The 17,114-nt window shown below is 43.2% G+C and overlaps 1 protein-coding gene across 2 annotated transcripts in view; it reads right to left on the bottom strand.

The window, feature by feature from the left end:
• ntn2 (netrin 2) overlaps positions 1 to 3,927 on the bottom strand; it is a 39,491-nt gene extending 35,564 nt beyond the window's left edge. Inside the window, exon 1 of one of the 2 annotated variants that reach the window (XM_054599092.1) lies at positions 3,739 to 3,927. The gene's annotated coding sequence lies outside the window, so the exon portion shown is untranslated. Of the gene's footprint in view, positions 1 to 702; positions 776 to 3,738 lie in introns of those variants that run through there. The other variant, XM_054599093.1, reaches the window with a different exon arrangement.
• Positions 3,928 to 17,114: the final 13,187 nt, after the last annotated feature.

Consider the following 17,114-nt stretch of genomic DNA (forward strand, 5'->3'; position numbering starts at 1 on the left):
AACCACAGAGAAGACGCTTAAAGCTACCTGACTTGACATTGTACTTTTCTCTTTAAAATTTGCTCTCCAAAAATCAATCTTATATACAAAAAAAAAAAAAAAAAAAAAAAAAAATGACACAAATGTTTTTTTATTAAGCATGCGGCGGCGTTAAAGCGAAAAGGGAAAATATTAGAAGCGACAAAACGAATTTGGAGACTTGGCCCGGGTGGAGGAAGACGGGAACCGGGGAGCGCGCTGCTTGCTTTGGCATCCGCGACTGGCTCCGAGTCCAAGCCGCTATTAAAGCTCTCTGGCTCCGCATAGTCCACCTCTTGTACCTCGTATTAAATCCTCGGCGCTGGGTGTTTTTCTTGCTTTTTTTTTTTTTTTTTAAATTTCTTTTTTTTTTTTCTTCTTCTTCTGCTTGCGACCCACGGGCTCGTAGTAAACCGGGGAGGCTGACACCTGTCTGTGATCCAGCGACCCAGACACCTACTTACAGTCACCACGGGCTCAGCCTGTAATACAGTAATAACAGTCGCTGCCTTTATCTCAAACAAGTGACAGTAAGCCTAATGGACAGCCCGTTCACTCTCTTCTTGTCTAAAGAGAATAGAAGTGGTGCGTAAAATTGAAAATCTGCTCCCAAACGAAAAAAAAAAAAAAAACACGCTGGCTGTCACATAGACTGACACAAAGAACCGTAAATGATAAACTTACCCCCGAGTGTCAAGTCGTCAATGTCGCTGTCTCTTTTTTTTTTTTTTAATATATATAAAAAAGGACGTGTCCCCCCCCCCCCCCCTGAGATCCACACCAATTAGCCCAAAAGGTCGTCCTCCGTCAGAAATGGTCCTCTCCAAACGATGAAGTGTCTCGTGTTTCTCACAACTCGGATCGTTCAACAACAAAAAAAAAAAAAAAAAAAAAAAAAACCAGTGAAGAGCAGCAACGCGTCAGGCGAGAGGAGGTGGAAACGCTGCATCCGCGCCCGAAGCTCAAAGCGACTGAGAGCCGTCCAGTACATCCATAGGTTGTAAAGCGAGCCCGAGGTAGGCTACTCCCCGTTAAATCAAACCCAGACTCCCCCACCAGAGAGAGAGAGAGAGAGAGAGAGAGAGAGAGAGAGAGAGGAGGGGTGAGAGAGGTGTCTAAATATTCCGCTGTGTTCTGGGTTTTGTTAACTCAAGTTTCATTTTACCCGTAAGTTGGCGATGCGTGTAATTCACGTTTGCGTGGCCAAAATAAGGCGCAGACGAACACTTGACCAAACGACTGCTCGCCTCCACATTTGTTTCTTTCTGAAACAACTTGACTGCTCTCACTTTTTTTTTTTTTTTTTTTTTTTTTTTTTTTTAACAACAAATACCTCCGCCGCTTTACGGACTGATTCTCACTGCGCCGCCTGCTCTAAATGCCCCATGGCTGGCTGTGTGCACAGGCAGCCATATGGAGGTCGTAATGAGAACACAACGTTGAACCTGTTGGGGAAACAGTGGGGCCGAGCTGGGGGCCTCCGGGGGCCACAGAAACAAGAGGCAGATGCAGAATGTTATTACTTATTAATCCTAATAACAGTGCAACACATGTTGGGTGTATTAGTGTGCATCGACACTGTTAAACGTTGTAATGGTTTTTATTAATGCGTAATAACAAAAGTAGAGCATCAATTTCAATATAGTATTGTATTGGCTCGTGGTTGCATCATGATGAGATGCTGTGTGTGTGTGTGTGTGTGTGTGTGTGTGTGTGTGTGTGTGTGTGTGTGTGTGTGTGTGTAGGGGAGAGGTTTTGGCACAGAAGATGTGGCACTGCGCCCTGGGCCATGACAGCAGCACATTAACTTATTAACTGCATTCACATGGCTTTATACCACCTATCTAAGTGTGTAGGTTAACGAGCAGCAGCTGAATCTGGTTTTACATGATGAGTGTTTGCAATCTTTAAACAGCCTATCAGAGGACAGCGTGCTGGAGAGGTCACCGGTTTACGTGGTCACATTTCTAATTACATGTTAGACTCGTGAACCCTATTAGGGATATTAGCACTACATAAAGCATTGGAAGAACACACGTGGGTCAGTTGAATATGAACATTGTCTCATCCAATCGCATCTGACAGCCACGACTACTCGTATTGTACATGCGCGTAGAATAACATGTGAAAGTAGTCCGGTGGAGGCTCTCCCCGTGTTGTCGCAGGTGCAGCCTCTCCACCGGCGGCTCATTACTCGAGCATCACGGTCGATCAAATCCCGAGCACCTCCCGGCTCCGCTGTAAGCTGATCAACATTCCTCCTGTGTTTGCTGTACCATCCTCTGGGGGGTAACAGCCCGGCCTGGTCCGGCTCGGCCCGGGGACCGAGCTGCGCTTTGGTGCCTTTTTTTTTTTTTTTTTTTTTTTTTATTCCAGTAATTCATCTCAAAACAAAGAGCGTTTAAATATGTATCCAAACCCGCGCGGATAATTTAAGATAATAAGCATTAACCCCAATCCCATTTGTGTGTGTGTGTGTGTGTGTGTGTGTGTGTGTGTGTGTGTGTGTGTGTGTGTGTGTGTGTGTGTGTGTGTGTGTGTGTGCCTATACACGAGAGCACACCTGCAGCCAAAACTAATTAACGGTGTCAGTGACGCAATGGGGCAGAAATAAAATGAAAAAAAAAAAGACACTGCCAATTAATGGGTTTAAACACAAAAGGGGGGAAGTGGTGGTGCCAGCTTCATCAAAAGCAGGCTAAAATTAATTAAATCTAATCAAACTCGAGCCAAAATAAATGACACACGAGCGCCAGGCTGTGAGTTATGGGAAGGAAATTACAGCAATATCGTGACACATTTTTTGCTTCCAATCTCTGTACATTTATCTGCCATCACACTATATTTGTTTTTATGACGTCTTCTGACATTCTGTCCAAATCGATCCAATTACTTTCCCCCCTCAGTTTTATCATTATTCCATGTCTATTTTCACTTTTATGCTGCATTTCATACAAATAAAGCATTATTCTATTATTATTATTATTATTATTATTATTATTATTATTATTATTATTATTCTTCTTCTTCTTCTTATTATTATTATTATTATCATTATTAACCCTTTTCATCCTCTTATTTGTCTGAACCCAAGGATTCTCTTCGACACTTTTCCCAGGTTAATCAGACTCCAAAATATCTTTCCATGGGTTTAAATGGAGCCTAAATGAGTTCTATAATTAATCTTCATTATTCTCATCTAATTGCATTTCTTTCAGTGCTCCCCTGGTCTTTATTTGTATTCCCCATAGTGTGAACTTCCTGAAATCTAGTTTAGTGTGGGAATGGTGCAACAAACAGACTATTATCATTTGCTTTTTTTTTTATGTTTTCAATTAGGAGTTTAATGTGACCCGTGAGAGAGAGAGAGAGAGTAGGCCAGTAAAGAGGCAGGTTTTCAATCATTTCATCCCACAGAGTTCCTTTGGACAAATACTACAAATATTTTTTGGTAAATAACAAAACAACAATATGAAACATTGTGCTTTCAGCTCCTCTGTTTCTGTCATAAACATCCGCAGTGACAGTATGGTCCATGTCCACGCACATTTAGCAGCACAGGGCCACATTTTTAAGCATTTCTGTGGAATAAAGGAGCCCCGCCAGTCAGGCACTAATCTAGTTAGATTATCTCTCCAATTACAACTGTGGGGGGGAGATTAGAGTGCATTAAAGACATAATGAAAGAAAGCAGGACCAACAAACAGGCAACACACTCACTTGCTGTCAGGAGGGGTTCAGGCGGGGAGCTCTCCTCGGTCCTTTAGAGTTGCTGCTCTTGGATCAGTCTGGTGATTTTTTTTTGTCTACAAAACAAGCCTCAAGTGGTCTCAGTCTGTTCAAAGCCCCGGGGCTCTCAGCGCTGGGTTCCCTGCGGCGGAGACCCTGGAGAAAATGTCAGCCCTCGGCTCTTTCCTCGCTTCAATTTTTTTGGCACCCCTGCTGCTGAGCGGGGGGGCGACGACCCCGTACCTGGTTTTCAGTGGTACAGTGGCGCCATCTTGTGGCTGAGAACGAGTAAAGCTCCGTCAGGTTTATGACCAGAGATCCACCACACAGGTTTTTTTTTTTTTTATTCTGTAACACTTTAATCATTCAATTCAATTCAATTCAGTTTATTTTGTATAGCCCAGAATCACAAATTACTAATTTTTGCCTCAGAGGGCTTTACAATCTGTACACATGCGGCATCCTCTGTCCCGGAACCCTCACATCGGCACAGGAAAAACTCTAAAAAAAACCTAAAAAACCTCTAAAAAAAAACCTAAAAAAAAACCCCTAAAAAAAACCCCCCTAAAAAAAAACCTAAAAAAAACTAAAAAACCTAAAAAACCCTAAAAAAAAACCTTTAACAGGGAGAAAAAAGGAAGAAACCTATGAGAGAGCGACAGAGGAGGGATCCTTCTCCCAGGATGGACAGAATGCAATAGATGTCATGTGTACAGAATGAACAGCATAACAGAGATACAACACATTCAATGTATATGACGTCAATTATTCGTATAATAAGAGTAGTAAGCAGAGTAACAAAGGAAAAAAAAAATGAAGACTACTTATAATAACAGCAGCAATTATTATAGTAGAATTATAATACATTGACGTTCTTGTCCTCATATTATTAGAAGGCCTCATAATTAGAATAATTGAAGTAACGCCTTGAGGAAGGCCATATCAGACATTTGTCTATGCTGACGTTTAGACTTGTCATAGCCAGAAAAAACACAGTAAACGTTGACAAAATGAAACCCTGTTCCCTTAAGTTGTCACGGTATACCATGTAATGCTGCATCCACATGTATTCAGTTTAGACGGCAAACAGGATATGTTTTTGGTGGACTAGAGCAGGACAGTGAAATTAGTTCAGAAGTTAAAATATTTAAACTTTTGGCCGGAATCTACAACCGGATGTTACGTTTCCCACTCACACAAGAAGACAGTTGTTTACGTTGGCAAATTATAGGAGAAAGCTGTGTTTTACTACATGCAACTCTAGCATAATAACATAAAATTGTAAAAGCAAAATAATTGTATGCATTATTTTATATTCCATCACCATAGCAATACATCGTCATGCACGTTTTCGTTATCCGGCCGGCCATTTCAAATGGACTGTTTGTTTGTTCTCACTGTCTACCATCTGTCTGATTCCATGTGAATGCAAATGAGCCAGGAAATGCCAACACAATAGAGTGCTGTCACTATAACACTTAAATAGAATTCAGCCATCATACAGGCCCTATTTTAGTTTAGACACACCTGTGTCTGACGGATGGGGGACCTGAGTACACAACATTTGTATGCTATATGTTGGGATCACGTCACCCTGTTGTATTTTCATTTTCATTTACAAAATTTACTTTAACTTCCTCAGACAAGATTATTTGAGCATTACCACACTGTAGGCCTACTGTATGCCCTTGTTCCAACACTTCACTGAAGAAGTTGCTTAAATTCATTAAAATACTAAGTTCATGTTTTTATGGCCAATTTGTTGGATCAAATGGAAACAAATCTTGAAGTGTGATGAATCATATTTACGTGTTTGTATCATGATCAGACCATGCATTTGTGATGATGGACCCAGTGGTGTGTCCGGCAGAGTTCAACACTTTTTAATGACTTAATGTTGAATTATGAAAAAAATCTCCGGTTCTCTCTTCATTGCAGTCTTAAAACTTCCAGCAGAGATCATATGAAGCTTCATCATGTGACTGGCTTCACTATCATGCTGTTCATCCACTACGTAACCGCTTACACCTTATACTGTATGTGAAATACTTGACATTAGTTACTATTATTGTAACCTTTATAAAGGTTACCTTATTAGTACAGTATGTGGTCCTTTTATATGTTATGAACAAGAATAAGAAGTAAGCTCACAGCTTATGTATCCAATATGTCCATGCCTCTGCACAAACCCATACACCTGACTCCCACTGTGTCAATGCTGTTCTTCACCGTTCTGCAGCCTCCTGCTGATGTCCTTCAGTTCAGCGCGAAACTCCGTGCCGCGGTACACAAACGTGACACTGCACATCCAACACGCCTTTACATTCGCTGCTCGAGAAGTGGGCCAAACAGAGGCAAACCGGTGGAACCCAACCGACTGATAATTAGTTGCTGCTGGCAAGAGTCCCAGAGGGGATGGTTGGGTGGGTGGGTAAAGGGGTGGGGAAACATCGGGAAGGTTATGGCAAGGTTTTGGGGGGAAAATGGGAAATGGAAGTCAAAAGACAGAGAGAGAGACAGGAGAGAGAGTGAGAGAGAGAGAGAGAACAGCGAGGGCACTTCAAACGACATTGAGGTCCCATGTAAAAATAAACAGCTTGAGCCCCTCTCAGCACACCCCCTGTTTATAACGACAGCCGCTCGGGGAACCCCGCCTGTTTACTTTCCCTCTGCCGACTCATCTTAAGTCGGGGACGGCGTGTTGGCGTTATTGTATACATCCTCTCACACACTCACTCACTCGGGGCTCAGCTGCCACTCCACTTCAAAGACCCAGGGCCCGAGTGGGAACGGAAGAGATATTAATGGGTATAATACCAGCATGTCCTTGTGCAGTGCATGAGTGTGTGTGTGTGTGTGTGTGTGTGTGTGTGTGTGTGTGTGTGTGTGTGTGTGTGTGTGTGTGTGTGTGTGTGTGTGTGTGTGTGTGTGTGTGTGTGGCCTAGAGGCTCTCCTAGCTCCTGTGTCAGACACACACATCCATCGCTTGGGGTGTGCGGTATCAACATGTCAACATTAAGGAAAGAGAGCTATCAATAGCTCCTCTGCCAGTATTATTGTCCCATCCATCATTTTGACATCGAACCACTGAAGGTGGTCTCTTCCCAGCTCGCACTGATGACTCAACCGCAGAGAGTTTTTAAATGAGGATACCTTGAGGCCGCAGCTAGGAATCCGCAGTAACCCAATCTGCAGTCCCGAAGACTCGAAGGATGTGTGCCGGGGGGTGTGGGGTGGGGTGGGGGGGGGGTGTGGGGGGTTACTGTTGACTTGCTGTGGGATTATTTTTGGGTTAGCTGCTCACATTTGACAGCAGCGACGGTCCAGAATGACGCTGGGAAATTGGCATTCCCTGCACTCGGTGTGTAGTGCATGAGTGATTAACCCACTGAGGGGGAAGAAAAAAAGATCACTTGGAAGTATGTGTGTGTTTTCATATATATGTATGCATGTCTGTGCATTGAGGAGGGGGTTCAGGTACCCCTCTGGTGGTATTTAGACCCTTCCATTTGTGTGGAATCCAGCATCATTATCCCAAAGTGTTGCCAGCTGGAAGCGCTTGGGAGTTCCCATTTGAACTCTATGTGTGTTCTGAAGATGTAGAAAGAGCAAGAGAGCCGTAACCCTCTAATGAACGCTCTCGTTCTGGTTCTCATTCCGCCTGGATATTCATGAGCGGCGGAATCTGGCACTGTCTTGTCGATTAGCTAATAAATTGCGCGGCCACAACAATGCCACCCAAAGCTACAGAGCCTCTCTATGAATTGGTTTTAATCCAGTGAGCTGGAAGTGGATGATGATGAAGGTTCAATTTAAGCCGACTGATAAATAACAGCCACACAAGTCTGCAATCTATTTGGAGAAAACCTTAAATGTTTGAGTTTTTTTCCCTCTTGCCAAAGTTCATCTACATCAAACATGGTAATTATTAGCAGTTTTGTTTGCTGGGTGATAATTCAGTGGATGCACAAAAGAAATTCCTAGATGTAATGATGAAGTATATGCTATTGTTTGTCCTTTACTGGGACAATTAACACTTAAGCCACCAGAGCACCAATTTTCTTTACTTTCTAATTGACAATAGATTTTGGTGACCCCTTGACCTTTCTTATAGATCTACAAATAGGTCAAAGTTTTCACTTATAATGTGAAATATCTATAATCCTCTATTATATGGATTGGTACACAATGTGGCACAGACATGCACAGGCTTCGGGGGCTGATGTTTTCTCTAGCGCCACCATGATGATGACATTTGTTGTATTCAGTGAAATGTCTCAACAACTATTGGATTGTCATGACATTTGGCAAAGACAACTGAGTCTCTATCCCTTTGGTGAACTTTCTATCAAGCGCCATCATCAGATACAAATTTCCAATTTGTCCAATACCTCGGTATATCACGAAACACCTGCAAAACTAACGACATAAACATCGGCCTCAGCTGTACTTTGTCTTTAGCTATCCAATGTTAGGATGCTAACATAATAAATTAAGATAGCGACCAAGGTGAATGTGACACCTGCTTAGAATCAGCTTGTTAACAAGTCATTCTGAGCATGTTAGCATTTAGCTCAAAACACCGCTGCATTTAAGTACAGCCTCACAGAGCCACTAGAATGGCTGTAAACTCTTAGTCTCATCTAAGACTTTCATAATTACAATGTATTAAAAGAATATGCTTATTCCAGATTGGATTAACCACAATCAGTTTACATGCAGAATACAATTAAGAGTTTTCTAGGCTAATCTAATAACAAACTGTTGTAAAATGAAATTGAAGATGCATTATTAGGCATGTTTGGAAATGAGTCAGATAACAGTTTATCTGATTATGAAGCTGCATTTGATCCCTGCCAGACTGATTATGTGCAAGTCAACTGACTGGGTTAATAGGGCATCAAAGGATTAGCTTCTTACTGCTTATTTGGGATCACAGATAACCACAGTGTAATCACACTGCTTGCAAGCATATACATAAATACACAGAGAGATAGCACACAATTTCACCACTAGATGGCAATATAGGTCTAGTTTGACATGTTCTTCCACCTGTTTCAAGGTTTGTTAGGGAGGTTAAATAAAAGACCATTGACCAAGACCATATCTAGTCAAAATGGTCAAAGTTTTCACCAGGTTAGAAACACAAACTGTGCAGCCTGTAGCTGCAGGCGGGGAAAAAAGTGTCTAAGCTGTGATTTTCTGTCATCAATATAGCTCTCTGCAAGTTTAAATCCTTACAGATGGATAGTTGTTTCTGTTGTCTCTTTAGATTTATGAAAACATTAAAAAGTAGTGGTGGTCTATAAGAACTCCCTGGGCAGATTCAGTTTTCTTTTTTTTTTAATCAAAAACTTTGCATATAGTCTTTGGCCAATGTTGATGTTATTTGTAGGGTTTAAGTCTCAAGTATCTATGGAGAAAAAGTATTCTTTGTCAGGCCCAGTGGTCAGCTTTCCGTAGTCATTTCCGTTACACATTTCACTTACCTTCAGTATGGTTAGCATAAGCTGTAAGGAGGCTTGGGGTGGGTAATTACAATGCAATTCAAAACCAGCCCTCCCATTACTAAAAAGGATGTTTCTTCTCACCAGTGCAATAATATTCAAAGGGCATAATGGTCTGGTCTGACCCACGCCTTTTCTGGGAACTTTTAAAAAACTCTGTCATAAGATAACACAAACTGACTGTTAATGTTCCGATAATGTTGTTGAGGTTTTGGTTTGAGGAATTAAAGCAACATTGTGAATTAATTAAATTGAATTTCACTCAACAACAGAGTATGACCCGCGTCTTAAGTGACACATACAAAGTTTTGGTTAACACTATGGGAAATTCACATGACAATTGTCTGGCCAATTACTAGAGTATTACATATTCTTGTTCATTGTGGTCTCTCTCAGTGTAACATGAACCATTCCTAAATGAGACTAAATGCCCTCTGATTCAAACAAGTTCATAGCAGTGTTCCCATGGGGTCAACCCTTGTGCAATCTGAGCTGAAAAGCATCCCATTCGGCTCTCCCTTTACATTCAGATCCCATTGACAAGTGCATGCAGGAAAGCAACACACACACACACACACACACACACACACACACACACACACACACACACACACACACACACACACACACACACACACACACACACACACACACACACACACACACACACACACAACCCTGCCCCCTTTGAGTCTGAACCTCTATAGCCGTATATGTCCATTCCCTAATTGGTGGTTCTTCTTTCAAAGGAGTGATTATGTGTGTATGTGTTTAGAGGCGTCCTCTCTATGCAAGGCGTCTCGATTCAGTCCATCTCCAACGTCAGAGGGGACAAAAGAGGCACCCGTTCCTCCTCTTGGGGCGAGGGGCCGTTGACACCAATAAATCCCCCCTTCCACTTCCTCCCCGGTGTGTTGGGGTTATGTCAGGAATGTCCTGGGTCCCATTGTCCCCTGGTGCTCTGTTTTTGGTAACCCATCACCAAGCATTCTCTGCTGCTCACAGCGCCTCCTCTTCCTCCCCCCTGTACACACACCAACACACACATACATGAACACACACACACACACACACTGACGTCCACACCCCCTGGGTTGTGTGTCCCCTGGTCCCTCACTCTGAATAGACCACCTCGGGTGAATACGACAGACAGACAGGCGTCAGTACATCAGGTTCAGCAGCCAAAGTCGTGCATGGCGGCCCATCAGGGAAAATACAGCCAGTTATGTTCACCTGTTGGGTTCCCTCGCGCTCTTTGTCTTATGGGAGAAAGAAGGTAAAACAATGGCCTGAGTGTTTTGGACTCCACTCTTAATGCCTATGCTGTCCTTTCAGTGGGATCGAGTGCACTGCCCTCTTCACCCCCTTTATAGTGATCGGTGCTAAAGGACACATTCATTTGATACTTTTACACTGTTATGTATAGATAATCTGTCAGGCATGGAAGTTATTTTGAGAAGATTTCTATCGTCTCATGTACTTCTACCTATATAAGTGAATTCCTACATGTCCCACAATGCCCCCTGACAGAGAATAGGGCTGAAGAAGTTTAGTTCAGCCTTGGTTGTGTGCGTAGATAGAGAGATCGCCCAGGCTGTGTGTTGGATTGAGAGTAAAACCTGTAAAAAACAAACTCTGACTTTTTCATCGGAAATGCCTTGTTTTTACACACAGTGGCTTTAAAGTGGCACCAATTTTTTTATTGGCTGCCACGGATTCTGATCAATTGAGTCGAGCATTGATGATTTAGTATTGGAACATCTGCTTCCTCTACAATAGATTTCACCCTGTGTCATGTCTACAATAATTGACTCCACTGAGGCTTTACTGGAAATACCATAACTCAACAACACATTGTTTTCTATCTAGTCATCAGCAAGGACAGACAAACACACTAAAATATAAAAGTACAGAACTATTTTGCAATATTGTCTGTTTCTTCTGAGGCTGTGAGTACGTAATGTAAGCATTCTCTGATGCAAACATCATTTTCATTTTCTTTTCCTATCTAAACGTCACTTCTGTATTGTGAAAGTCATCTCACCAAGATCCATGTAAACAAGTTAAAGAAAAACATTAATAACCTCTAAATTCAGGAAACAGGATAAAAAAAATCACACACACACACACACACACACACACACACACACACACACACACACACACACACACACACACACACACACACACACACACACACACACACACACACACACACACACACACAACTTCTCTCTAGTTGACATGTATTACACGTAGCCCTTTGATAGCAGCCTTTTCATTAATTGTTCAAGCGCTACCTTGTTCATTAAATAACCTAATTGCTCAGGGGACAAAAGAATAATTGAATAATATTTCCAAAGGGTTGACTTAGACTTTCTTAAATTGAGGTCTTTACACAGCTCAACAGCTGACATGTAATCCTGACCCATAACCCTCAAGTTTTTTAAGTGTATGGTCATGTTTTTGAAAAGTAAGCTACATGCTGCAGTGAACAACTTAAGCAAAGGACGGGACAGTCACCACGTGTGACCAGTAAAGGAGTTATCTGCCATCAGAAATCCAACTTGGGCTCCATCATCTGCCACTTCGACGCCCGTCCCTCTCTCTCTCTCTCACACATTCCCAGATCTCTTTTAGCCACATGTTCCGCATAACCATTCAAGAGATCATGGGTCCATTCCTTGCGAGCCCTTCATGCATTCATTCAAACTCTAATAGCGCACAAACTCTGGCACAAACTCTGTCCTTATTTTTGTCTTCATCTGACTCGTTCACTCCAATCAGAGCAGCGCCAACATCACATTCTGCTTCCTCGTGTCACCTGGCTGCATCAGAGATAGCACCACTGCCAAAACCTCAAATACCTGAGGTTTGATTTGTTATTTGGTGCGGGCAATGTATGTCTTTTTCTGTGTGTGCGTGTGTGGGTGGGTGGGTGGGGGGGGGTTAGGGAGTAAGAGGGAGTAGGTGGGTTGTACACATGTTACGAAGCGAGGCGCCATTGCGGCCTAAAAAACTATTAGGCTCTGTAAATACACACTGTGGCGAAAGTAAACATTCTCAGCATGCCATCCAGGCGCACAGAGGGGTACTGGGAGACAGCCGCCGGACAGACTGTGAGGGGGAGGTGTATACGTGAATGTGTGTGTGTGTGTGTGTGTGTGTGTGTGTGTGTGTGTGTGTGTGTGTGTGTGTGTGTGTGTGTGTGTGTGTGTGTGTGTGTGTGTGTGTGTGTGTGTGTGTGTGTGTGTGTGTGTGCTTTGGGAGTACAGCAGCAATCAGTGAGCTGAGGGGAGATGGATATGGAAAATATAGAAAACTCATGAGTGTGTATATAATCGAGCTGGTGCACTCACGATCAAGTTGAGTAGTCAAGTAAACAACTTAAAGATAGTTTACCTGTGTGTGTTGTTATGACGACCAGGGACCAATTAGGCATCAGGAGTACTCTTGGACCTTCTAGTGTTTGTGTGGGCTGTCCAATTAAAATCTAATCTCAGTCTATCCTGAGATGCTTACAGTATGTGTGTGTGTGTGTGTGTGTGTGTGTGTGTGTGTGTGTGTGTGTGTGTGTGTGTGTGTGTGTGTGTGTGTGTGTGTGTGTGTGTGTGTGTGTGTGTGTGTTTGTTCCTTGTTGTACTCACCTTGACGGGGCCGGGGGGTCAACGGGCTTAAAACAGTCTCAATTCTGTGTCCCATTTGACGGACAAGCCAGGTTTCTGATTTTAGTTTGATGAGGTAAAGATGGTTGAGTCAGTAGTGGTTAACGGCGTATTTGTGTCCATGCATTTTTAGCCCCGGGGCATAACACTTTCACAATTCACAGTCTGTGACACTGGCATGAGCCTAACACGGTCCACAGACTTTAACACACGTTTCCTGATTGGTGAGTTTAAAGAAAACACGTTAAAAAGTTAAATTAGGCTGTTCTTAAAGGGATAAAAACACGGCCATTGATGCAAAAGGGACTATTTTTCTGAATACGAGACCCATGCTGGCAATGGGAGAAAGAAGAAGTAACCATGGAAACAGAGCTCAGAATATGCACTATTCCCAGCCCTGCAAGTGCCACGCCACCCACAGCTCTATTTTTAGGCCTTACTTTAGGCTTACAATATCTATTACATCTAACAAGAGTTAAACTGAGTAATCAGTAAGCATGACTACAGAAATGTGACTCTGACACTATGCGTCTGATTAAAAGGGTAGCAGCATAAGAGCGTATAGGGCAACCGGGCTCCTACTGCAGACGTTAAACCAAGGAATGTTTAATGGGGAGCTCCAAGGACACAAGAAAATACAAATGAACAAAATTAAATAACTTGATTTATCTGATTATGACTGTACAATTTGCAGGTTTCAAGAGATTAAGAATATGAAAAAGTCTGCTAAAGGGTAACTAAGATAAATCGGGCTCAGAGGTTTAGAACAAGCAGCCACAGCAGTAAACAAAAACAAATAACTGTGCGCATGGAGAAATGTTTTAAGAGAGGATTTCAAACAGGAGCCTGGTCAACTTTGACCTTTAGTCTGTCCCTTAAGCAGGAAAGCCCTGCTTGGCATCACAAGCTGCTCTTCACACTCTTCAGATTTGCAGCATACCAAAGACTTTTCAACAACCAGTGTTGAGAAACTAAGATTGAAGTAATACAGTTCTTTGATTGATGAATGAACTCATGACTCTTCTTGGCAGCGCGTGCATTTCCAATGCATTACCAGTCCGCTTAATTGTCAGAAGCACCGCTTGCTGGCGTTGACCAGGAGTTTGATTACGATCACCTGTCATTTGACTACAGTCACCTGTTGTTTGTCGGCAAAGATGGCCGCTGTGTTGACGTAATGGTATGTCATGAATTCAGCGGCCACTGTTGCTGACTCCAGGTCAGGTTTTGTGAGCTTTTGCAGAGATGGATGGTTGACATCACGGTGATCTTGGATCAGTCTCGAAAGCATTGCAAGTGTATTAAGAGGTCCTTGAAGAAGTTCCCATCTTAGACACCCACACAGATAAAACACATGAGTGTAATTAACCAATCAGGGCCTTGCTGCGGTTTAGACAGTGACCAATCAAATGAAGACCACCAGGAAGACTGTAACAGATCTGTGGAAACACACGTCCATACACTCATGCACCATCACTCCACCCATACATCTACAGCTTCTCTTCACCACACACACACACACACTAAAGGCACACTCTCTCAGATACATCTCTTACGCATGAACAAATGCTTGACGCGCACACACACACACACACACACACACACACACACACACACACACACACACACACACACACACACACACACACACACACACACACACACACACACACACACACACACACTCCAGACACCACAAGCCTGGGTTGGTGGTCTGACGGAATGCCGGGTATCATCTGCGGTGACTCCATTTATGTCTGTGTGTGTGTGTGTGTGTGTGTGTGTGTGTGTGTGTGTGTGTGTGTGTGTGTGTGTGTGTGTGTGTGTGTGTGTGTGCCCTCCCTCCCCTCAGTGCTCCATCTAATACCCTGTCATCATCAATAACCTCAGCAGTGCTGACTCACTGGCTTTTACAACCATGGGGTTTGGGCCTTACTTACAGCCACAGACCCTTGTCTCCGACTCTGTCTGTCTGTCAGTCCGCTGCACACACACACACACACGCCAGAGATTTGTTCGTGTGTGCATGTGTGCACGTGGCTGATTGTGTGCGAGCATGCAATCAGCATACTCGCTTACTTACACACGTATTCTTCAGCGTAGAGCCACACAGGTATGGATGTTGACCCTTTACCACCCGCCCGCTGATGGACCCCAATCATGCCCAATCGGACCACAATCCATCATAATGATTGAGTCTCATCAAGAGACAGAGCCTCATCATCTCCACCACAAAGCTTGCCACCCCTCTTCCTCCCCCATCATCCCTCTCCTAATTGTCTCCAGGCCTTTATTAGGTCCTCCTTACAGGCTGAGAATATGTGCTTTATCCTCTATACTCATGAGGGTTTAGCTTTATATGCAGCTTCCAAATATGCTGTATTTATTATGGTTATAGCCATTTTTTAAGTCTATACTGATGAATGTGGAGAGTGTGTTAGACTATCATGATGCTGAGAGGGTTAAGGCCACCACTGTCTTGACATTTTAATAAACGGTATGCGAATGCAGGCTGCTCTGATGTGTCAGCGCCTCACATGCAGCGCTATGATGGTGTTGATGGGGAGACGTTTTCTAGTTTTTCTCAGCGTAACGCTTCAATCAAAGGTCTGTCTGCAGCAGTGAGGATTGTAAATTTACATCAAGGGAATTTTGTGTGGACATTTTGTTATTTGTAGATGAATGAGAGTGTAGATTTTGCGAAAGGTGTGAAGCTGTGACACAGTCAACATGGCTATTTTGCATAAAGTGAAGACAGGAGTCTCTGACAGTTGCTCATTTGAGGACTGGCATTTTTCCATGATGTAGGAAAAAATCCACAAGGTCCATATTTAATCTATAACCGTGTTAAAGTCTTCTGCATTCAAAAGGTAGCTCTTTCTATAATGGTATTCATTTAATGGGTGTACCGTGGATTTAAAGTTGGGACTGGATTTTGAGCAAATAGTCAGGGTTAGAAAGAAATGTGAGATGTGATGAGTTGTAAAGTCATAATCCCAGAATATGTCATTTAATATATGTGTCCTGATCCTACATATCCAACATTTTTATTTGGTTTATAAACAAAATGACAAACATTAAGTCTGAGACCTTCATTTATTGAGATTTGTCTGCAAGGAGACTTAACTAAGTAGATAGTTGTTTACTTAATATCTGGCAAATGATCCGGATTGGAGTGATTAATGCATACACACTGTCAAAATGCAAAATGAGGGTATTTTCTAGTGAATTAAGTACTTTGTTGAAAATGATCCATTCATCGTTTATGCTGAGGACCCCCTGGACTCCCCTCAAGGACAACCTGGAGGGTCCCCGGACCCCACTTTGAGCACCGCTGATCTGACTGGCTGGCAGGGTCAGTTTCTAAAAGGTGCGCACCTAACTGGCTGGAGCCAGGGCGGCGTATTGCCTTTCACACGCTTCTAAAATACTCTCCGGGCAGAGCCTGAAAGGGTTACTGTTTCCCAAAGTGCCTCATTCTGCGCAGTCGAGAGGGGGCGGCTGAGTGGCGCCGTCGAGTCAGAGACGCAGTTTCTAAAAAACCCCGAGACATCATCAAGAAAGAAGCTGACAGTAAGGAAAGCAGCCCCCCCCCCCTGCTCCTTCTCCTCTCCTCCTCCTCCTCCTCCTCCTCCTCCTCCTCCGCTGGCATGCTGCCGTTCCTCTCCTCTGCTTACCAAATCCCCCCTCAGTGGTTGTGTCACAATAAACCGGGGCGGCAAGTGTCAAATCCAACTCTGCCCGCAAAAAAACACAAATCACTTTAAACGCACACAAGATGCGCTCAGTGGAAACAACTGTACAGGCGCTGCTTTTAGCTCCCAGACGTTCAGTCATAGCTCTGTTTAAGTCGTTGATTGTATTTAAAGGAATAATATAAACACCATAACCCCCCCCCCACCCCCCCCACCCATACTTACAGAAAATGACTCCTCGCTTTCATTTCATTGTTAATTTCCCCTGCGCGTCTCCACTGCGTTTAATTGGCCATATCTCTTTAAGTTGCAGACAGCAGAACCCGGCTCTCCAATTAATAGTCTGCTAACGTCAAAAACAGTTGACCATTGTTTTATGGGCTTTGTGTTTTTTGTTTTTTTGTGTTTTTTTTCTCTCTCTCTCTCTCTGTCTCTCTCTATGTCTCTCTCTCTCTCTCTCCAGGGCGGTCAGACTTGAATAGGCGCCGGTCTGCTCCAGT

Source organism: Anoplopoma fimbria, chromosome 5 (assembly GCF_027596085.1).
Source record: "Anoplopoma fimbria isolate UVic2021 breed Golden Eagle Sablefish chromosome 5, Afim_UVic_2022, whole genome shotgun sequence".
Lineage (NCBI taxonomy): Eukaryota > Metazoa > Chordata > Actinopteri > Perciformes > Anoplopomatidae > Anoplopoma > Anoplopoma fimbria.